The 23248-nt window shown below is 49.9% G+C and overlaps 1 protein-coding gene across 7 annotated transcripts in view; it reads left to right on the forward strand.

The window, feature by feature from the left end:
- Positions 1–20415, forward strand: part of CDK12 (cyclin dependent kinase 12) — a 72128-nt gene extending 51713 nt beyond the window's left edge. For 2 of the 7 annotated variants that reach the window (XR_006785443.1, XR_006785448.1), the window contains 4 exons: positions 2310–2418; positions 6663–6762; positions 14534–14738; positions 15003–20409. The gene's annotated coding sequence lies outside the window, so the exon portion shown is untranslated. Of the gene's footprint in view, positions 1–2309; positions 2419–2930; positions 3071–6662; positions 6763–14533; positions 14739–15002 lie in introns of all 7 variants that reach the window. The other 5 variants (XR_006785445.1, XR_006785444.1, XR_006785447.1 and 2 more) reach the window with 5 other exon arrangements.
- The last annotated feature ends 2833 nt before the right edge of the window (positions 20416–23248 follow it).

A 23248-nucleotide genomic window follows, 5' to 3' on the forward strand; every position in this document is an offset into this window, starting at 1 on the left:
GTAATAGAAGTAATCTGCCATTTAAAGGAAGGCCTCCTAAATTACTTGTTTTCCCCTTAATTAAGCCAGCATGAGAAAGGGCAAGCATCTATAGAGGAGCTTCTTACTGCCTTGACCCAGAGAGAAGGTGCTAAGGGCAGGAATGTCTCACTTCCTGATGGAAAGACACTTGTGTCTTCTCCCTTATAGAATTATAGATGGCTAGAGCCAGAAAGGGACCTTAGAGATCACCCAACTCAACCACTTGGGTAACAGAGCAGGAAACTGAGGCTTAGGGAAGGGAAGTGCCTTGCCCACAGTTTCATAGTAAGGTAGTGGCAGCCAGCCAAGATGAGAATCCAAGTGGCCAGAATGTTAACCAGAATCTTAATCTGAGTATAGAGGCCCCAGACTTTTAAGATCACCAACTCCTGAGAGCCCTTGAGCTCCCTTAGAAAAGGAAGGCAGGGCTGCAAGATTTTGAGGGGGGAGTGACAGAGGGGGAAAGATAAACATGAAAAAATTTGTAAAAAAAAAAAAAAAACAAACTAAGAAGCTTTATATATGTTTACCTCAAAGATTAACTTTTCCATGACATGCAAATTATACAAGTTTAATTTTTATTTAGACTCAAGGGTTCTGGTTTATTGGGAAGCAAATAGCAGCCATGATAAAAGACCTAATGCTCTCAGAGTTACTCCCAAGTTCAAGGAGCACTTCGCCACCATCTCTGGGGGTTGGTTGGAGAGCCAAAAAAGACCCTCTGAGACAATATGAGGAATTTCCCGTAAACCTCAATTCAGGCTTCTTTTACATTGCAATACAGCTATATTAAAAAGCAAAATCAGGAGGGAGAGAGAAACAAAGCACATCTCACCTGCTGGGAAATTAAAGGAAGTCTCTGAGAGTAGGAGGGATTACAGAACAGTAAAATGGGATATTTGAGATTACAGGGAAATTAGGGGTGGGAACTCTACTCCTGTCCCCACCCCACTTTTTTTTTTTTTTTTTGTAAATTTGAGTTACTGGTTTTCTCCCTTGATGAGATGGAAGGGGGTGTGGTGGTGGTCCACAGCAATCTAAACCCTAGATCGTGTACTCAGTGGGCCGGCAGGCACAGCAGGTTCTGAAGTCACTTTCCTCTGATGCTAAGACTCACTCCCCTCTTTGGACCTCCCCTAGATGTATCTGCAGGTCCCTTCTGATGCTTATGCATTTGAGCCTGGGAGCCACTGATGACCAGGGAAGGGAGTGCTGAAGAGTCCCTAAGCTGGAAGCAGAATCTTGGAGGGAGAAGGGCACCACTGGCCTTCTCAGTGATAGAGTTATGGGTCTAGGTCAGAGGGGCAGTGGGTCTGCAAAGTGAACATTGTCTCCCAATAACGAAGAAATAGAGCCTAGTACAAAGCCTCGAGTTTTCTCCATCACACCCGAACTGATAGCACAGGGGGAAAGTGGAGTTGGTTCCCATGTCAATTCACCTTTACCTAGGGCAGCACTTTTCAACCGGTGCACCGCAAGAATTTTTAAAACATGCAATACCTGACTCTTTAGTCATGGGTACTGACCTCTTTTCCTTTAGATTGTCAAATTTAAAAATGACAGCAGCCAACACAATAGCCATCAGGTGTGAAGGAATCAAAATTGTACCTATTTTTTTGTCAGATCAGCAAAATTTGGGGGGGTGTGCTGCAGAATCTTAGTAATTATTTTGTATGTGTCATGGAATGAAAAAGCTTGAAAATCACTGATCTAGGAAATATATGATAGACCTACATACTCAAATTCCACCATGTCTGCTTCCTGTGAACATCCTTTTTCTGCCTCATAGGATTATTTTGAGGGGGTCGGGGGCCTGTGAGCCCTTCTTGAAGAAGCTGCTTTGGATGAGACAGACTTGAATCCAAGCGGATGGTCTGATCTAAAACTAAATGGCCTCTTCCAGTCATCTCCTTGCATTAACTTTGCTTTCACCTTGAACCTTCGTTGCCCTTTATAATTTTGGGTTTCACAGCTCCTATTTCTGTTGAATTCTTAAACTTTACTTTTAAGTATAGGAACCATGGTTTTTACTTTATTAGACTGGGAGCTAGTTTCCTGGAAGTAGGGCTCTTAAAACAGTTAAAACTCACTCTGGCAGCATACTTGAAGTGCATCCTTCTGGGTCTCATGAATTCAGGTTGCAGGGAATTGGAAGAATGGCCATCCCCATCCCCATCACTGTTACCTACCAAGGCCATGCTCCTGGGTAAAAGGCCCAAGACCCTCTTCGGTGTTTAATCCCTTGTCTCATGTCTAATGTAACCTGTCATTTTTTTGTTTTTTCACAGATAGCAGTAGCAGCAGGAGGGATGGCCCCTGAGGAATGTGGTGACACCGATCAGTCACCTGATATCCGGAGCCCTGGCAAATTCAGTGTCTTTCACAGACTCTAGCCAGGTAGGAACCTAAAGTCAATCAGAGGATACAGGCCTGCTTTTGTAAGGGACTTATACACACACACACACACACACACACACACACACACACACACACACACTTTCTGTCACATGTTTTCTCTCACACCCCGTCTCAGAAAAGTTTCTTATTCCCAGTGATTTCCAGAGATGGTTCCTTAGCTTTTTATTTGACCCTCTTATGGTATCCTACCTCTGATTAACTATTTTTCTCTCCTGGCTATTGTGGGTAACCCCCTTTATTGCATCGGCAGTCATTTCATTCCTGTTCTTTCCTGTTGGCCACCTGTTCTAATGGATATTTCTCTTCAGTAGACTGCTGATATGGGTTACTCTCAGCCTCTCCTCTATGATACCTGCCACATACACCTACCACCTCATACATACACATAGCCCTGTTTTCCCCAAGAAGCTATTTTCCTTTATCCTAAGTCAGGATAGGGCAGTGCTATCCCTTCTTACTACCTCTCATCAGCTTCTCCACCTCCTTTCCAGGTTAGATGGGAGATCCACCTATCCAAACACTGTGCTATACACCAGAAGTACAGGCCTACAGGCTGTTTCTCTGTCCTCAATGCACAGAACCAGGCAGGTCACCAGCCTCTAGTACTCAGCCTCACCCTTCTTGCTGCCAGGTAGGTGTGCTCCTCTCCCTACCCACCAACCCCAAGCAGGGTCATATTTCTCTCTGGGAGTATTTATCTCTGTTGTTAAATATCTTCAACAAGAGGAAGGCCTTGGTGACTCACCTTTCTGCCTTGATGACTTCCAGCCATAATCTTTTATTGAGAACTTCCTGATGTTAAATCTCCATCCCCTTTTCTGTAGTTCAGAAACATTTTTCCCATTTAGTGGGTATGGGAGAAGTGGCCAGTAAACAGATGGTATTTGACACTGGAGGGGAAGGGTCTAGTGACAGGTCACCTTTCGCTTGGTTCTAGAAATCTGAAGCTAGAAGATGTGCATTTTGCCCAGTGGCCTGGAATCCTTATAGAATACCTTGATCTTTTGAGGAAAGATGTTTTATCTGGTGTCCATCCCCAAGGAGAAGGATCTCAGACTCTGAAGAGCCTGAAGACCCTGTTCATTCCCAGACCTCCCCCAGGAGTGGAGACTGGATTGCTGTAGGGCAGAACCCACCACTAGGTGATCCTGTGTCTTGAGCTCAGGTGGCAGGGATTGTCTGGTGCCTATAGAGAGTTGGCATGGGTGCCAGAGCCTTTCCTGCCATTGGAGGTGACATCAACTTACCCTTTTGACCTTAGGGCTCCTGTCTCAGCAGTGCCTCTTTCATGCCTGCAATCTAGACAGCACTAGCCGTAGTCTTCAGTAAATGCCAGCTCTGGGTAAGGTGCTCCCTCCCCTGAGAGGCATATACCTCGAGCTGGAGTTAGGATGGGGTGGATGGAGGCATAGGCAGTTGTTAGAAAGCAGGAAATGCCCCTGGAAATGGTTGGGCAGTGAGTCTGAGGCACAGAGAGCACCAATATTTATAACCCTGCCCACCTGTCTGTCAACCTGGCTGATCCCTCAAAGCTGCTAGGCCACTAGGGCAGCTGCAGTCTTGGTTTCTGCCACACGAGGGTGCTGCTGACCAATTAAAACTGCCCCTTAGCTGATAGAGTTTGGGCAAGGAGGGCACCCTTTCCCCAAGACAGAGGTCAGAAAGACCGCAAGAGAGCCTGAGACTGGGGCCTAAAAAGCCAAAAGGATAATTAGTACCATTCACTCTTCCTTAAAAATGGCCTGAAACCGTGAACATTTTGCCCTAGCAGCCTGATATGTCAGTACTTTCCCAGCTGATCTTGGGAAGCTCCCTAGCTCTAGGCACTGAACACCTTGCACAGGTGCTTCTCTCCCTCAGGGTGAGCAGCCTCCAGCTGTCCACTCCGCTGTGTCCCTGCCTCTAAGATAGTCACTTTTTAGCCCAGAGGGCAGGGGTACCTATGCTTTTCAGAGAAAAAAAATCTCTTAAAATTGTTTTAAGAGAAGTATCTTTGTTAGTGAGAATGTGTTCGAGAGAGGACAGGGAAGACAAGGAGTCGGAAAGTTCAGCCTTCTGTGCCCCCAGCACAGACCTGCAGAGCTCAGGATAATCTAGTGGATGTTTGCAGCCTGAGTGGCAGGAGGGTACCCCAGGATAGCCCAGGGCTCTGAGTCAAAAAAGGTGTCAGAAAGCAGAACGGGGAGGAAGGCTGCTTTGGCCCACGAGCCTCATACTGACCTCATGCAGTAGAATGTCGGCCAGGGACTCAAGTGGCCATGGGGCCCCTGTGAGGATGAGGTACCCCACAATCAATCCTCAGTCTCCATGAAGCCCTTCCAGGCTGAACAGGCATAGGGAGATGACAGAGGTTCTCCTCCTCCCTCCTACCCCCGTGCCCGAGGGCCCCTCCCCAGGAGGACAGCTTGATTAAACAGTCGGTGCTGCTGGAATTACTGCACAGCTGGCGCTCCCCCCAGCACCCTGAGCAGAGCAGCAGCGCAGATTAAAATCTCCAATTAGCGTTAAAGTGAAGTGAGGAGGTACTGAGGCTGCCAAGGAGGCCAGGCGGGGGCCCTGGGTTGGCAAACCACCCCCATTCCTGCCTGGATTCTAAGTGCCACCCTTAGCCACCCCTTCTTCCCTAGCTCCTCTCCCAATAACTCTCAGTGCCCTTTAGCTTTGCATTGCTTGTGGCCAGAGGACTTTACCTGGAGGGGCAGGGGCAGGTGCTGACAAAATGCTGGGGACATAGCAAGTGTGGAGGAGAATGAGAGTTGTCAGTGCTCTCGTCAAGGGAGATACCCTACTCACAGCCTGCCAGGCAGCCAGGTCAAGGTGACTTCACACTACTGCTGCTTCTTTTTGCCTAGAGAAAGAGCAAACAGAACAAGTCTTTCTAGGCTCTCTTACCTATAGTTGCTGGGGGATGTAGTGCCAATACAATCATTTATTTTTGTATATTTTATCCTATCTGAGCCATTTACTCCCACCCAAATTATGACTCCTTCCTTCCTCCCTTCCTCCATTCTTTTCTCAGTTTTCCTGTGGGCAGGGGTAGGCCCAGCCTGGCTTGGGAACATTGCCATGCCCTGCCACCTGGGTCCCAGCCGCCTCTTTTTTATCTTCTTTGCAGTGTGGGGAGGAGCAGTGATATGCCAAGAATAGAGGCCGCAGACTCTCCCAACCCTTGAACATCACAACCCCACCTAAGGGCCCTCTACCATTTACACTTCTGCCCTTTACCCACCAAGCCCAGGAGGAGGGCAGCACAGCTAGCCATGCCCTTTGACTTCCTTCTGCCCCTTTAAGGGAAATGGAAGTGGGTACCCAGCTGACTCACACCTCCAGAAATTAGACACCAGGGCACAGTGCCACCCTCTCAGGCTGGCACATGCTACCCTGGCAGAGATTCAAATAGCACCCCCCACCTCTATACCCCCACCCCTATGTCTTCCTCTTCTCTCTCCCTCTTTCTTCCTCTCTCTGTCTCTCTCTTTTTTTTTTTTCTCAGCTCAAAGCACAGCTGAGCCTTAAGGGGGGCAGTGGGGGGACCAAGCTGGGGCAAGGGGGGTGGAGAGCTCCAATAGCACGTTTTCACCTGCCATTTAATTGGATGTATTTTTAATTAATGGGACCTCAGGGACCAACATGAGACAATCTGATCTCTGAATAGGGACAGGGGAGGGATTGGGTAAGGGAGGAGGATTGGGCCACTGGGTGCGGTTACTGGGAACCCAGGCCCATCAATCACTGGCCACTTTGCGTTCTGGCATGGAGAGCAGTGAGGTGGAGGAGGAGGGGAGGCACGGAGGAGAGGTGCCAGGCTTTACCCCCAACTGCCAGGAGCTCCAAAAAGGATGGAACTGTACTGGTTGACTCAGGTCTGGGGCCCAAGATTGCAGCCAGGATATTAGGTGAGGCTGTTTCCTTGCTCCTAGGGTTTTGTCAAGTTGGGCTTGTCCCAGTGAGTTCTATAAAACAAGGTGAAAGGAAGGTGGGGGACAGAGGTTCAAAGAAAGGACCAGAGCTAGGGACCATAGAACCAGAGGCTGGTAAAAGAGAGGAGGAGCACAGGGTTCAGAGATATTTCAGTGTGTTTAGACATCAAATAAGTGCCATGGAGATTATATGCAGAACAGTATGCAAATGAGGCCTGGTGCCTTTGGGGTATGAATCATAGAACCTTAGTGTTGCTAGGAAGAGAACTTGAAGCTCATCTCGCCGAACCCTTCCTTTTACAGACATGGAAAAGGAGACCCAGAAGTGAGAAATCAGTTGAATTCTGTCCTGGTGTTGCTTTGTGTTCCTGGATGTGAAGAATTCGTGGGAGCACAGGGAAAGGTAGGTAGATAGGATGTAGAGAGGAAAGTCAAGGGAAGAGCGTCAGCAGGATATTATCCTCTACTGCTTGGAGTCTCGTGTCTCTGGCCCCTGAATCTTGGAAGCAACTCAGGGGAGTCAGGCAGGTGCACTACTGGGGGGACATTTCCCTTATACAGCATGTTCCCAAGATTATCCCACCCATTTCCTTGCTTCTAGGCAGATCCAACCCCACCCCCACTCCCATGGGATTTTACCATATTTTATAAGGTCCCCAGAGAAGGAAATGCACCAACTACCCCAGTTCCTTAACCTAGAAATAAATCCCCCAATGATGACTAAATTTCAGCTTTTCTGAGATTTTATCACAGGTTTCCCTGCTGTAATATAATCTGCTAGAGAAAAGTAAGCCAAAAAATATAGTAAGGGGTGGTCTTATACCTGGTGTCCATGTCTGAGCTGAGAGCAGAAACGGAACTAGAACTCCAGGCCCGAAAGCTGAGTCAGAAATGCCCCTGTATGCATGTGGCGCTCTGGCCCCAGAGCTCTTAGTCAGGCCCCATCTGCTCCGCGTGGTGCTGGCGCGCGCTGGAGCGAAGGGTACATTTCCTCCTGTCCTCATCCCCACCCCCTGCTTCCTTCACTCTTCAGATACTACAGTTAAGAAGGAAGAGAAGGAAGAAAAGGGACTTTCCCACCAGGTTGCCAAAGGTGGCATTTCCTGGTATCATCTTCCTTCCTCAAAAAATTTAACATTCTTTGTTCTGTGCTTCACGAGACTAAGTTGAGATGAGGGCAACGATGGGCAGAGAGCTTGGAAAGCAGTGTGGGTGGAAACTTAGTCCCTCTCCTGCCCCCAACACCTCTCTCCCACTCCCAGATTGCCTTCTCCTCTGTCTGAGCATCCCATTTTACAGCCTCAGAGGCCCTGGGCAAGAGCGGGGTGTGCCTCTCTCAGTGTCCCCAGCCTCACTCTGCCCTGCCCTCAGACTCTCAGGGTCATCACCTTGGCTGTTGGGTTCTCTGCCTTCTCTACTGCTGACAGCATAAGAAGGGGCCCTTGCATCCCCCAAAACAGTCTGGAAAGAATCCTTCTAGCTCCCCCGCTGCTCCTGAGAGCCTGCAGGGAGAGGTTGGGGTAGGGTAGGAGAACTGTGCACGGCAGTTGAAAAGAAAGATCCTGCTGTCAGGGGAGATCAGGAAGAAGCCTGCAAGTGGGGAGAAGTTAGGGAAGATTTGGGACCTGCGAGGCCTGGAGTCCTACCCATGGGTCTGGCTGCCTAACACAGGGCAGGCTGTTCACATTGAATATTTGGGCGGGCGGGCGTTTATTAGATGGCTCCTGTTTACACAGCCTCTGTTTCTCCTCTGAAACAGAACAGTGGAGAAGAGCATGCTGTGAAGAAGGAGGGGGAGCCCTGGCGGGGTGGCTCAGTTGGTTGGAGTGTCAACCTATCCACCAAAAGGGTTGTGGGTTTGATTCCTGGTTATGGCACATTGATGTTTCTTTTTCTCCCTCCCCCCACCCTCCATACCTCCTCTCTCTAAGATCATAAACATATTCTTGGGTAAGGATTTAAAAAAGAAGGAGGGGAGAAGATGTCAGGCTTTCATAGACCCTCTTTCTTACTCCTTGTCCATCCCTACTCCAACGTTGGAGGCATATTGGAGGGGCTAAAAGGCCCTTAAACCATTCAGTCTAGATTCTGGATATTTCTCTAAGGAACAGGGCCTCCCTTCCCCCAACCCTGCCTCATATTACCAAGGTTCAACCAAGGGTGCCACATCTTCATCCCTGGAGTCAAAGCCTGCAGCCTGCTCTGGAGTCCAAAAGAAACCCTGAGCCTTTGTAGGGAGAGAGGCATAGACTTGCAGTAGTACAGAGGCAGCAGCACCCAGAATCCCCTGCGCTCTGGAGAAAAGGGAATCATTGAGGAATTCAGTATTTGTCCAGGTTTAGGACTCCTGGTAGGACCCCTTTCCTCCTTCTCCCTCAGTGTATCCCACTGGATGGTGTGAGGTCTGGATATCTGACCCTCTCACTTTGACACCTTGAAAGTTATCCTGCAGATCCCCTCTCTAGCTCCCACAGCCATGGAGGAGGGCAAGGAAGGCATCTCAGAGGTGGCTGTCCCATTATATCCATCAGTGCCCTGGGAGAGAGGTCAAGGAAAAGAAATTGACCAGAGAGGGACCCAGGAGGTGATAACTGCTCCAGAAACAGCCTCCTTACTCCATTCTTCCCTGCGCACCCTCTCACACGCCGACAAGGACAAGGCTGTAGGGCCGAGTGCACCAGCTCTCCTGGCTGGGGACCCCATTCTCTGTGCAGGCAGCCGGCTCTCTGCTTCTGCACAGAGCGCATGCTGGGATCTCTTGCCCTCCTTTGCTCACTTTTCTCAATGTGTGTTGGCAGATTCCTAGAAATAAAGAAGGGGGCCCTGGCCCTTCCAGTAGAAAGATGGTGGGCTCTGGGGCCCTTTGGGTGTATCTGCTTAGCTGGAGGAGGGGTGGGGAGAAGGCTGCTGGCAGCTCAGCTGAGCTCAAGGTTCTGGTGACTCATAGCAGTTGGGGGCGGCTCATGAAAACAGCCGAGAGGGAGGGAGGACCAGGCCTGTTAGAGCCCTCTTTTGCCCATTTCCCCCCACTATGAACTCTGGATGAAGGTCTCTTTTCTGGATTGTGGGGCAAAGAGAGGCCCTAGCTATGAAAGAAGAGAAAGAAATGGGAAAGTGAACAGGGGAGGCTGAGCATCCCAATGAGAGGCCTTCCAGTGAGAAAAGGAGAGGCTGGTTATTCTCGCTCTTGCTGTAACCATTGGCTGCACAGAAGACACTGGGCACCCACTTGTGCTGGGGCAGTTCTGTGCTCCCGGGCACCTTCCAGAAGAGTGGCTTTCCAGGCAGATACAGCTACTTCTCCCTGCACTCATTTGCCTTAGAGCTCTGAGTACCCAGCTGGCATCTCACGACCTAGGAATTAAAAAAAAAAAAGTAAGTCCTGGCTGGTATAGCTCAGTGGGTTGAGTATGGGCTGCGAACCAAAGGGTCGCTAGTTCGATTCCCAGTCAGGGCACATGCCTGGGTTGCATGCAAGCCAGGTCCCCAGTAGGGGCCACCTGAGAGGCAACCACACATTGATGTTTCTTTCCCTCTCTTTCTCCCTCCCTTCCCCTGTCTCTAAATAAATAAAAATCTGTAAAAAAAAATTGCTTAAAAAAAAAAAAACAACAACAAAAAACCCTGGCTACTGTGGCTCTGTGGATTGAGCATGGGGCCTGCCAAACAAAAAGTTGCTGGTGGAATTTCCCGTCGGGGCACATGCCTGGGTTGTGAGCCAGGTCCCCAGTTGGGGGCATGCAAGAGGCAACCGATCGATGTTTCTCTCTCACATCAGTGTTTCTCTCCTTCTCTTTCTACCTCCCCCCACCTACTGAAGAGAAATAAAACCTTCAAAAAACCATTATTATAGGACTATTTAGTCTTTTTACACTCTTCCCTGGAAATGCGCTCCTTAGGTCTTCAAAGGTGCTGATTCTCTCTTCCCCTATAGGCCAGGTTGGCAGCGTGCATCATCTCCATCCTTTCTCAGTTGGGGGGGTGCTAGAGGACTATATCTGATGTCACACCAGCAGCAAGGGGCCAGAAGATGAGCCAGGAGAACCATCCATGCCTTCGACCATAGTCCCAGTGGCCTCCTTGTTTCAGCAAAGGGAAGCAGGGATCTTGGATACCAAGTATCCAGATACGTGATAATAAATACCCTCTCTCTAAACTGAGAGAAGGATGAGCTAAGAGGAGGGGACTTCTCCAGCAGAGTTCTAGTACTCATATGCCTGTTTCTATGCCTTTCATTGCTGGTGGCTCTGCTCTGCAGCTGGGGTAAGGTGTCTTCTGCTGGGATGCTCCTGGAGATCCACAGACATTTTGGTTGGAGAAAGGGTCCGATCAGCTGCTCTTCATGAAGGAAATGGAACCAGTTCCACTCCCCAGCTCTCCCTGACAGCAACAGGGGCCCAGGGGCCCTGCTGGAATACCCACAGTGAAGCTCGGTTCTGACCTCAACCAGCGATCACCTGACTCTGGTGTAAAAGTGGTGCTGTGAGGGGGTGCACCAGGTGGGGTGCAATATTAGAGGAAGTGAGTGAGTGGGAAATTTCAGAATCACTCCTCAGTACCACATGCTTCTCCTCTTCCTCAAACTTGCTTTGGACCCTGTTTTCTTCCATGTCACTTCAGCCAACTCCACTCCTGGCCATTCCATCCCCTCGAATCTGAGGAGACATGGTGAGTAGGTGTCTGTTCCCTGTACTTTTCTCTCTCTTGCTCTCCTTCCTCCCTCCCAACACGCAGACAGTAGTTATCCCATTTGAACTCTTTCCACCAGTGAATGCCTTCGGAATCTGAACCCAGAGCCCCCAGCCTCTGCACTCTGCCTGAGGCTGACTCATCAACCCTCATCCTCCCCACAAGTATAGTCAGGCCAAGACTGTTATGTCCACCCGTGCCGAGGGCCCTGACCCAAAGCCGAGGGCAGCCCTAGGGGTGCTGTGGAGCCCAGCCCTAAATGCGTGTATGCCTGTGCATTGGGCACACTGGTTTATTAGTGTTATTTCAGCATTGTGATGCAGAGAGAGTAAGTGTAACAGCTGCTCCTTGCTTGCAGTGTTTATTGTTACCTAGAGACAACCTCCTGGCTTTTTCCCAGCTCCCCCTCCCCCCTAGCCCAGCCCCCTCCCTGCCAACAGTCCTACTCTCCCCACACTGATGGGAAATTTATAGCTTGCCCATACCATGCCTTTAACCCTCTCCTGTCCATAGGGTGGGTCTTGAGGGAAGTTTGAAGTGAGCAGTGGGCGTGCTTGGGCCCCAGCAGAACTGGGTAGAATAGTGGCTGGAGGGGGAAGGATGCAGGGAGGGAGGGACAAGACTTTTCCTCCCCAATCTACGTGTCCAGACTCAGGCCCCAGCTGCCCTCCAGGCTCTCCTGTTGAGAGGAAGAACTTTGGATCTAGCCTTGGGATCCCAGCATTCTCCTAACATGATCATTCTCTTCCCTGGGCATCTCTAAGGCCCACAAGTGGACTGCCTGGTCCTGCCTACCCTAGCGAGGTAGTACTGAAATAGGAGGAATAAATGCTGAGTGGCAGAACCCCCAGCCCCTGCCTCTCTGTAGAGATGCCCTATCAAGACAGACAAGAAGCTCTGGCATGAGGAATGTTGGCCAGACCTCCACAGGTGGGTGGATGTCAGACATGAAGCTAACTGCTGAGCCTGGTGGGAAAAACTACCCACCTTAACTTCACCCTGAATTTGGCACTAAGGTCCCTAGGGACTCATAGGCCATTGTCCAAGCTTGTTTCCTTGATCTGGTTAGGCTGTTCCTTTCTGGTCCATTTACTGCTGCTTGTCTTTGGTTTGATACCTTGGGGCAGATGCAGGAGACCAAGGGGACTGAAGTGTTCTAATCATGGCCTCAACAGAACTGGGGGAGGAGAAGCTCCTCTAGCCCCTCCTGACCTAGGACCTTTCATGGAGGGGCTAAGTTTGTACCTACACAAGAGGCATTGAAAAGACAGGGCTACTTTCTTGGGGCTCCTCCAGGGGTGGGCCTCACCGAAGTCTTAGCACAGGGCACTACCCCGAGGTCCCAGGTGGGTCCCAGGTGGGTCCCAGGTGGGTCCCAGCGCTGTTGATCAGCTGCACTGCCATGGTGAGCCGCTTGGCCTCTGAGCACTGCGTTTCCTGGCCTGCAGTACAGGGGAACAACCCTTTACAGTTGTGGAGGGAACTGAGTGAAATAAGGTTTGTGAAGCACCTAGGACAGTGCCTGGTACTCAGTAGGTACCCAGTCAGCAGGGGTTGGTACGATAAAGTCTATCACTTTTACGAAGTTAGCAGGGCTGACATTGCCTCAAAGGCTCCATGAGTGCCCCTAAGTTATAGTCCAGATATGTGCGTGTGCACGTGCTGGGGAGAGTGGTCAGTTTTCTTCCTGCTGTGGAGCCGGCGTGGCAGTCTCCTGGAAGTAAAATACCCCCAATCCCTTGACTCGTACTCGCCAGTAACCCAGTTCCCCCATTCCCATTCTCCTCAAGCCAAGAGCACCTCAGGCGGTGTTCTACCTGAAGGACAGCTGCATCCAGGGTGAAGGTTGGAGAGGCAGCCATTAGAGTAGCTCGCACTTGCCAGACCCTTTACAGTTTGTTAAGTACGTTTACCTACGTTAGCTCTTTTGAAGCCCAGAACACCCTAGTAAAGTGAACTACCATTTACTGAGTGCTACATTGTGCTGGGTGTACTTAAATATGTTTAAAGTCTATAAAATATTTAATCACCTAGATATGCCATGATTAATAAGGCTCATCTCCTATTTTTTAAGATTTTATTTATTTTTAGAGAGAGAAGAAGGGAAGGAGGAGAGGGAGAGAAACATCAATGTGTGGTTGCCTCTTGTGCACACCCCCACTGGGGACCTGGCCTGCAACCCAGGCATGTGCCCCAACCGGGAATCGAACCAACAACCCTTTGGCTCACAGGCCTTTGCTCAATCCACTGAGCTACACCAGCTAGGGCTCATCTACTATTTTTAATTCTTTAGATATTTTTACTGTTCTAAATAATACCACAACAAACATTCTAACGTAAAATTTCATGCATTTTTTATAATAAATTCCAAGAATTGAAATTATTGGGTCAACAGATACAAATATCCACCTTCATGGTTATGATCATTTTATTGATGTACCCTAATGAGAACAATATTTTTTAATCTTTCTCTTTGGAATTCTGCAATGGAAAGACGATTGCAGCCCCTTCTCCCTTTTATCCCCAGCAGAGACATTAATAATCTATCATAGCTTTTTTTAAATTGAGGTAATTGTAGATTCACATGCAGTCGTAAGAAATAACACTGAGATCCCTTGTACGTTTTGCTTACTTTAACCCAATAGTAACATTTTGCAATACTACAGTGTATCACAACCAGAGTATTGACATGACTCCAATCCACCGATCTTACTTAGATTTCCCCAGTTTTACTTGTTCATGGGTGTATTATTATATGCAATTCTATTATCTGTATAAAACTATCTGTCACTACAGCCAAGGCACTGAATAATTCCAATACCACGAGGATTCCTCGTGCTGCTATTTTATAATCATGCCTATCTCACCCCCTCCTTAACCCTTGGCAACCACTAATCTATCTTCCACTTCTAAAATTTTATCATTTTAAAAATGGAATCATATATTATGCAACTTTTCAGAATTCGCTTTTTCCACTCAGCATAATTCCCTGGAGAGGCATCCAAGTTTTCGTATGTACCAATGGTACCAATGGTTTGGTTCTTTCATTTGTTCCCTGTATGGATGTGCCGCAGTTTAACCAGTCACCTGTCAAAGAATTCTTTGTACTTGCTAGGTATTAATGAAGTACCTCATTTTACTTGGTGTGTTGAGTGTTTAATATTCACAATTTTTAAAAAATGTTATTTATTTATTTTAGAGAGAGGGGAAACAGGGGAAAAAGAGAGGGAAGAAATATTGATGTGTGAGAGAAACATCAATCAGTTGCCTCTCACATGTGCCCCACCCAGGGACCAGGCCCGAGACCCAGGCGTGTGCCCTGACTGGGAATGAAACTGGCAACTTTTGGCTTTGCAGGATGATGCTCAACCAACTGACCCACGCTGGCCAGAGCTATATTCACAACTATTAAGTTTCTTAACCTTTCAGGCTGGCACTGCACTATTTTTAAAAATATTTTACTGATTTTTTTTTTTTTTTTACAGAGAGAGGGGAAGTAAGAGAAACACCGATCCACTGCTCCACCTATCCATGCACTCACTCATTGGCTGGCTCTTGCATGTGCCCAGACCAGAGATTGAACCCACCACCTTGACAGATTTCGACAAGGCTCCACCAACTGAGTTACCTGGCCAGGGCGCATGCACTATTATTATTTCCATTTCATAGATGAGGAAAATTGGGCTCACAGTAAGTGATTTCCATACTATCACATTCTATTAAATGGCAGAAGAGAGCCTGGAACTTAAGACCATAGGGCTCTTTCACTACACCAGGCTTTCTGAGAGCTTGACTATGGCCACTGGGAAAAGGGTGTGTTTGAAGAGAGATGTCAGAGGCAGGAAGAGCATTGGGGCAGCCTCAGTCAATTCGGTTCATAGTTTAGAAGAGTAGCAGTGTCAGAGAGCAGGGACGACATGGCATGTGTCCTTGACATTGTTTCCCCTTCTCCAGAGAAGAGCAAGACTGAAGTGGGTGGAGCCCATAAGAAATCTTCCCACAGACGTGAGACCTGGAATGGGAAAAGGAGGATCCAGCCTTTGGTTGTGTGTCAGCGAAGAAGTGGGCAAGGTCCTCCTTGGAAATGTGAAGGTTAATGTATGTTTGACAGGTCTAAGGAAATTGAGGCCCATGACAAAGAGCGAGCTCTCTATTCCGAAGGGGTAAGGGAGGTGCAGCACCTTTTTTGGGTTTTGGTTGTGGTGAGGGTAACTACAGTTCATTTGCACACGTACTTACTACACCTTGGGCAGGCTCAGTGTCTGGAACGTGGTTCAGGGGGCAAATAGAGTGGAAGCAAAAATGCCGGCCCAGTGTTTAGCCCCGACTTCACCACTGCTCTTTCCCTCCAACTAAGTCAGAAGGAGTGGTGGAAATCATTTGGTCTGTCCCTCAGCCTCTGGGCACTGGTTGAAGCTGACAGGTGGAAACCTAGAGTTGGCCCAGACGTGATGGATGGTAGAGATGCCAGTTTGCAGGAGAGAGGGTTTGGCTGCTCTCCTGGGAGCTGTGTCTGGCCAAAGGCTGCCTCCTCCCACCTCTTGCTGGAACCCGCTCTTTTATAGGCCATGTCACCATTGCTCCCTTGGCCTGTCGCAGTGACTGTGGACTTATAACAACTTTCCCCATCTACTTATGGCTCCAGAACCAGGTTGGCCGCACACATCCCTCTTCTCCATCTCCCTTGGCCCATCCAAAAAATGGCACATGTTCTCCCAGTGGCAGCCACCATCCTTACCCAGTAATTTCAGCCATGCAGATAAATGCTGAGGCCGTCAGCACTATGTCGTTGAAACGACCAGAGATACCTATTCTGCATGCCTGTCTTTTGGTTGGAAGTTCTTAGACCCAAGGGAGACCGTTCTTTACCAGCTCTTACCCCGCTGAGACTCCTGACTGTCAGAGGTCCTAAATGTGGCTAGGAGACAGCTCTCTTCCCTTGGAGCCAAAATGGCTCCTAACCAGGAAATACCAGGGCTCCTACTCCCTACTCACTCCCTGTTTTTGGCTGCCTCTCTACTCCAGGCCCTGTTCTCTCCTGCCACCACTCCCTTCCCATTCCTCCTTTCTCCTCTCTCTCTCTCTCTCTCTCTCAGCAAGTTTTTTATGTGATTACAGGCACTGCATGGTAATTAGTGCTAAACTCATTTGCACAACTACAGTTAATTGGCTACAACAATTAATTAATGTGTTGGAAATTTGGCACTGGAAAAAAAAAGTTTGTCATCAAAAAAAGGGCAAAAAATTGTAGAGTAAGGTACCCATAAAAATTGAGGGCAGGCTTCAAAAGCCCAGCTGGGCCTCACACTTCAGGCCGGCCTCGGACGCCTTCCCACTCTCAACTTCAACGCATTTTCTTCCTTCCTCTTTCTTTTTTTTCCTCTTCCTTTTTCCCTCGCACCCTTCCTCTCTCTTCCTCTCTCTTCCCCTCTCTTTCTCTCTCTTTTACAACTTAAGCAAACTCATTTCCCTGATAAAATATAGCATGACTAATGGCTAGAGCATGTAAAAATCATTGGGAAAATGTCCTTGGAAGACGAATGCATTTTCAGCAGAATAATTAACTTAATTAACAAATTCACATGCATATTCATCAGGCTATTAATGTCTTCTCGGCTCAGCTTGATGAACATTGCGGTAATAACCATCTCATTTACATACTGCATTCTACTGCGATCCAAAACAGAGACAACATACAGGCGTATACACACACACATACACTTGCACAAATACACACAACATGCCTGGGCCGCCTTGATTTCCAGGTTGGCTGTGTGTGTGAGAGAGAGAGAGAGGGAGTGTGTGTGTGTGTGTGTGTGTGTGTGTGTAGGAACCCCGACTGGGTGATGCGATCTTCAGAGGGTCATGAGCGAGGTGGGGTAGGGGTGTTCACATGTGGATGTCTGAGCGAACTTTAATTCATTCTCTCTCTCTGCCTCTTTTTCCTTGTTTCCTTTCCTCTGTGTCATTTTCTTCTCTCGTGCCGCCCGCCCCCCAGTCTCTCTAGGGAAAAACTTGGTATCTGTGCCAACTTTTTCCCTCCTCCCCTCCTCCCTCTCTCTCCTCCTTCCCCACTTCCAACTGCTGCCAGCCGGCATCAGCACCGAATTGCCATCTCCTTGAGCTCTCTGTGGAGCAATCTCAGAGAGCAGTAAGGTGTGACGCGGGGCTCTGCCGGCTTCGCAGCACCGCCTGCGGAAAGAGCGCAGGATGGCGGAGGAAGATTAAGAGAAATCGCGAGCAGGGCTGGGCTGCCATTGGTGTGTGCAAACGCCGAGGAGGAAGGGAGAGGGAGAGCAAGGAGGTGGGGGTAGAAGGGGCGGGGGGACCAGCAGCTGTCGGCCTAATTCTTCTAACACTCTGCTTGTGGTCATATTAGAAAAACAGATTATGCCCCTCGGTGCCACTCACTTATACTTGACAATAGTTAATGTTCTCTATCTCCATTCGCAGGTCTTGACGACAGTGGACTTCAGGTCAAGGAGGATGGGGGTGTGGGTGGCCGAGGGGCACCCAAGGCCTACCCCTCCTGCTCTCCTGACCCCAGTCTATACTAGCCCTCTAGGAAGCAAGTCTGGGCCATAATTTCATCTGATGCTACCATTTGGCTCTGCTTTTTGCAGCCCTTTAGGAGATGCAGAGGTCAGAGGACACCTGGAAGCCCTTTCCCCTGGAAAGTCACTGCCCCTTTAGAGTCTTAATAGGTCACATTAGGTCGAAGTAAGACCAGCTTTGTGGCACCCCTTCCTCTACCCTTTCTGTGGGCCCTACCCCTCAATCCAGAAGTTGAGGGGTAGAGAAAGCGGTCCATGATAGTGCTCCATGAGAGGGCTACAGAAAAGCCATAAACAAAACAAGGCCAGGATTGTTTCTAGGTTGCTATGGAAACCAGGTTCCCTCCTCCTGGCAGAAAGGGAGGACTGCCTGAGGCTTGCCTCCTTCCACCAATCCGGAAGGCTGTAAAGGTGGAGTTTGCTAAGGCCCTAAGAATAGAGGCCTGGTCTTGGAGGACAAACCAACCATTCCCAGTAGCACTGTCTGCCAGACCACAGCCCTCTGACCTCCACCTTCCTTACCCTCTCACCCCAAAATTCAGTCAAAGGAGGCTTTTCCTCTCAGTGCCTTGTCCTCTATGGAGACCTGTTGCTTAGCAACCACTAGTGCCTTCTTCCTAATAACTTGCAGGGACTGAGAGATATAATATCTGTCTCTATATTGAATCCCCCTCCCCGTCTATTATATTTAATAACTGAAGCCCTGTCTTGGGTTCTCTTGGCACTTGTTTTAGAGTACTTTTAGATGGAGTGAGCTACAGGCTGAAGAAATAAAGTTGTACTTTATGAAGAACTTCCAAGCAGGCAAGAGTGGGAGAAAAGACTGGAGTAGATAGGGAAGCTGTGGAGCGATATTTTTTTAGGTGTATGTGGGGGCGGGGGGGAGCACTGAGAACTTGGAATGTGCGGGAAGGATGTCTACAGGGCTTCCCAAGGGTCTGTTCAGGAGCCCGGGGTGGACCCTGAAAACTGCTTCCTGGCTGGGCACTTCCCACCCCCCACACCCTGTCCTGCCCTCCTTCCTAGCAACTCGCAGTCTGGAGCCCTCTCATATTTCTGTACGTGGGAGGTCCACCCCTCTGGGGCTGTCCAGTTTCCTAGCACCTGCATGTTGGTATCCGGGAGGGGGCTGTGTGGATGTATGTCCAGCAAGGCCTGGGTGTCTCCCAAAGTTTTTCATCCACAGGGAAGGGATTCTGAGCTCCCTCCTAGGAAGCTCCAGAGCTGACCTAGCAGTGGGGGCTGCATAGTATCACGGAAAATGAGGAGCACGGAAGGCCTGCGTGTAGCCTATGGGCTGCGTGTGGAGTCAGAAGGCCTGGGTCTGAGCCCCCTCTTCCTGTTCTCCTGTGACCCTAGTTATTCAGTTAACCTTTCCCTTGTGCTTCATCTGCAGATCAGAAATCATGTTTACCTCCTTGGACTTTTGTGGGGTCAATTTAAAGTAATATGTGAAAGGAAACACTCTGAAAACTGACGACTTTAACTAAAATATTAGTTTAAGGTCTGGAAGAGGTCTAATTGCTGGGAAGAGGGAGGCATCATTAATCCAGTCTCGCCCCAGGCTAGGAACGCCATTAGCTTTTTAGCCAGAGAGGCATGATTCTTTGCCCTCTATTTGGTGGGGTGGGGAGCTGTAAATCAAAATCAAACACAAGTCTGTCTAGGGAAAGTAGCACGCAGTGTCCCTATCATCTTCCCCGCCTCCAGTCCCCAACTCTGACCTTTAGTCCTGAGTGGCCAAGACAAAAGTCCTGCCGACACCCCACCCTGAACCTTCCATCCTTCTGGGTCAGCACCTTCCCTGCATTTGTGCTGGCTCACAGACTGTGCGGTTTCACCCTCATACCCCCCTTCTCAGCACCTCCTCCAACCCGAGCCTTCTGTGGGAGACAGATGGGGTGTCTGCAATGGAAAAGGCTCTGGGCTCTACGCCGCCTTGGGTGGGCAGCCCCCTCCCCATCTCCCACTACTCCCCCTTTCCCTACCTAAGACACTCAGATTCACCCTGGGCAGCTTTGGGAGCTACTGAGAATTCCAACTCTCTTCCTTCTCAGACTCAGCTCAAGAAGCAGAGCCAGCATGGCATCTTTCTCCAAGACCTAGACCCCATCCCCTCTTCGTAGAAGACCGATGTAAGGAGGAAATAGACTAGGGAATGGTAGAGCTCTGTGTGAAGGAACTAATGTGGAGAGGCTCGGAATCCCTCACTGAGGACTGGGTGGCTGGGCTTGGGGCCTGAGTTGACAGAGGAGGCTGAGCCTAGGCAGCTCCTTTGTTCCAGAAATCTGGGGTCCCTGGAGGGAGGCTTAGCTTGGGGAGGGGGAGAAAGGGAGCTAACACTACAGAGCACCAACTGTGAGCCAGGCATGATGCCAGAGCCTTTCCATACTTGTAGTCACAACTAGCAGGTGAGGAGTCAGGACGAATAGGTGTCTCAGGAGCTCTCAGCACCTCGGCGCAGTTGACCTCCTCCCCCTCTGATTCTGTGATGTCACTGCCAGTTCTCCCCTTACTCTGGCCGCTCCTTCTATCTCCCTTGCAAACTCATCCTCGGCAACTTGGGCTCAGCCAAGGCCTTTGATTATATACTTTCATGGTACTGTATATCCTTTCAGCGCACTTAGAACAGTTACTTCACACTTATTTGTGCAGCCGTTTGAATAATCTTATTTCCCCTCCAGATGGAAAGTTCCACAAGAACAACGACCATGTCTGTCTGTTCACCAGTTGCTCCCAGCGCCCAGCACAGCGCCTGGCATAAAGCAGCTATTTGGTAAACATTTGTTGAGTGAATGAATAAATGACAAAATGATCTCTCTCTTGCCTACACTCAGCTTTTTAGCCACTCCCTCACCCTAGAGTTCACTCATCCCCAATGTATGAGCCAGGGAACAGGGTGCCTGGGAGGTCATCTCCTTGGAAAAAGCCATCAGGACAGGACTAGCCCAAGTTCCAGGACATGGGGCCTCTGCCCTGCTACAGCCTGGCCCTGCCTGTCTGTTCTCCAGCTTCCCCAGGGACTGAGAGAATTCAGAGTGCCAACACCTCCTCCCCGTGTAGGGGCCTGAAATCCCTCGTGAGCTGGAAGGGAGGAGTTCCAATGGAGAAGTGTCTCTTTTCCGCCTTAGCTGAGACTGCAGAGACCATCTGCTGCCACCCCTCTGTTTGCTTCTGTCCTCTTCCCTTGGACTTCAGGGAAGAGGATGGTTTGACCAAGCAGGAGGGAAAGATGGTAAGAGAGCGACAGGCTGCTTGTTCTTTGACGGGGCTGGTGGTGAGCCTCAGCCAGGTGATTGGAGCAGAGGAACACAGGACACAGCAGCCTCAAGTTCTTTGGAGCTACACTCTCCTGACCCTGGGAAGCAAGGAGTGGACCAAACAACCTCTGGGAGGTGGCCAGCCTTCCGCCCAGGTCGTCATCTGACCTTTTTCCTGCCCTTGACCTCAAACAATATTCACAAGTCTACAGGAAGTTAAAGTTAGGCCAGCTCCTTGTTCTCCCTGACCACTCCCCATTCTAGCTACCTGCCCAGCCCAGAACATCTCTCCCAACCCAACCCAGCCCAGCACCAATGTGCAGTCCTCACAGCTACCCTTTATCCAGTCCCCTCATCCTGACGGCACCCCTCAGCACCCAGGTGTCTGGGGCCAAAGATGTGGAATCCACTCTAGGCAGTGTTGTGCTCTCGAACCCTACCTGTTCTCTGGGCCCCTAATGAAGTAGGACAACTTGGGCTAAGGGCCAAGTCCTTGTGTCCTCATCAGAGGCAACATCTGTCTCCTCCAAGATGATAACCCTGTGGGGAAGGGGATGAGACAGGCACAGGGGAGAAACCCCAATCCTGCCTAGGCTCTCACCCCAGATTCCACTGCAGGCGCAGATTGAGGGTGAGGGCCAAGACAGCCACGGAGGCCTAAACTCAGGCACGCCCCCACACGGGCCTTCATGCCTCTGAGCCCCCGAGTCTGTGGGCCCCTCCTGGCCTCACCGGCTACCTGTGCTGCTGCTGCCGCTGCCAAGCCAGCCTTCTTTTATTCATGCGTTGTTTTATTGCTGGCAAATGCTGCTGCTTGCCGCTGTTAGAGGCGTTCCTGCCAAATCCATCCCAACATCTTGGCCTGGCATCAGGGCGGCATGCTAATGTGGAAATTTAAAGAGCCGCTCAGCTTTAAATCGGAATTTTAAATGAGCAGCAGTGCTCCAGAGGGACCCGGGCAAAATCGAACAGTATCCGATCCACCCTTCCTACTCCCACTCCTATAGAATCACCCCACTTCCTCCTGCCTCTCTCCTTGACTTGGACACTACATGAGGGAATGGTATGGCGCACACCAGTGGAAGAAGGAGCTACCGGGGCAGAGGGATTGGTGCAAGATGGAGTCATCTATGTCAGTAAGGGGCTAGGATTCCCCCCACTCAGGACCAAGGAGGGATCTGCTGCTTGAAGTCATGGGAAAGTGGAGGCAGAGACTCTCTCCAAAGGGAGCAGGCCTGGGGGTGGTGAAACTGACCTGCCTGCCTCACTTCCCATTTTACTGGGAAGCAAGAAGAGAAGGCTCAGAGCAGAGAAGAGGTGGAGTGGTATTCCACGAAGACACGCGCAGCATACGGTTGTCCGGGCAGGTCGGGATGCTTGCTGACGCGCCTGCAGCACAGGCGCACAGGGCTCACACATCACCTGTGCATGGTGAGGAGTTATTCACACAGGCAGGGCAGTCTTTCTTCCCACATCCAGGCCCCTGTCCTAACCAGAGCAAGCTGGTTTCTGCAAGTTGCTAGCCTGAGCTATGCTCCAGGTTTTTCCATAAATCCTAATGCATTAATATTCTCCAGCTCCTGGCAGCTACCTTGAGTAAGCCGTGGTGGTGACAGCCCCACAGCAACTCTGGGGCACCTGAACTCATTTTGTGCATTGTCATTGCTACAGTATGATGACCATCAGATGACAGGCTCAGACCTCTCATCTGGGAGAGGTAGCCTTCGTTTCAGAGGGAAGAGGGGGCAGACGGGAGGTAAAAGAGGCAGAATTTGTGCCTGTCCGTGACCCCCTTTCTTCCTTATCTGTCTCCAGGAAACAGGTGGCCCCTCATTATTAGAAAATATATACTGAATGCCTGTCCTCAAAGAGACAACGTGCTTAGTTTAACACAGTGCCTCCCAGTTTTCTGTGCTGGGCGGAAGACAGCCCTGAGAATCTGGATGTGCTATCCCAATTGGATCCACAATAACTTGCATGGTAACCTCAACCTAACCAGTGTTAGGCTGCCGGGCCAAAGGATGCTCCCTGACCTCCAAGATTGCCCCTCCTTCAAAGAAGGAGGCAGCTTCTTCACAGGCTGCTGTGGCTGCCAGCCAAGAGGCTTGGGGCAGGCCTGGGGCATGCAGCTGGCACCTGCCCACCAGATCCCCAAGGAGCACCTTCCTCCCCCACTCCATAGCCCCATTCAGATGGCCCCTGGGCTGCAGAGAACCAGAGCTCACTGCTCGCCATTCCCAGAGTAAACCTCCAGCTGGAAAGCCCATCATCTTTCTTTCCACTGTAACCTGCTCCAAGATACTTCACCCAGAGCACACATACTAAAAATCTACCAGGTACTTTTTCCAGGCAGGACCAAATACTTAATACAGCAGGGGTTGGGCTG

The sequence above is a fragment of the Phyllostomus hastatus genome, unplaced genomic scaffold (assembly GCF_019186645.2).
Source record: "Phyllostomus hastatus isolate PE091 unplaced genomic scaffold, TTU_PhHast_1.1 phas_contig_210, whole genome shotgun sequence".
Taxonomy (NCBI): Eukaryota; Metazoa; Chordata; class Mammalia; order Chiroptera; family Phyllostomidae; genus Phyllostomus; species Phyllostomus hastatus.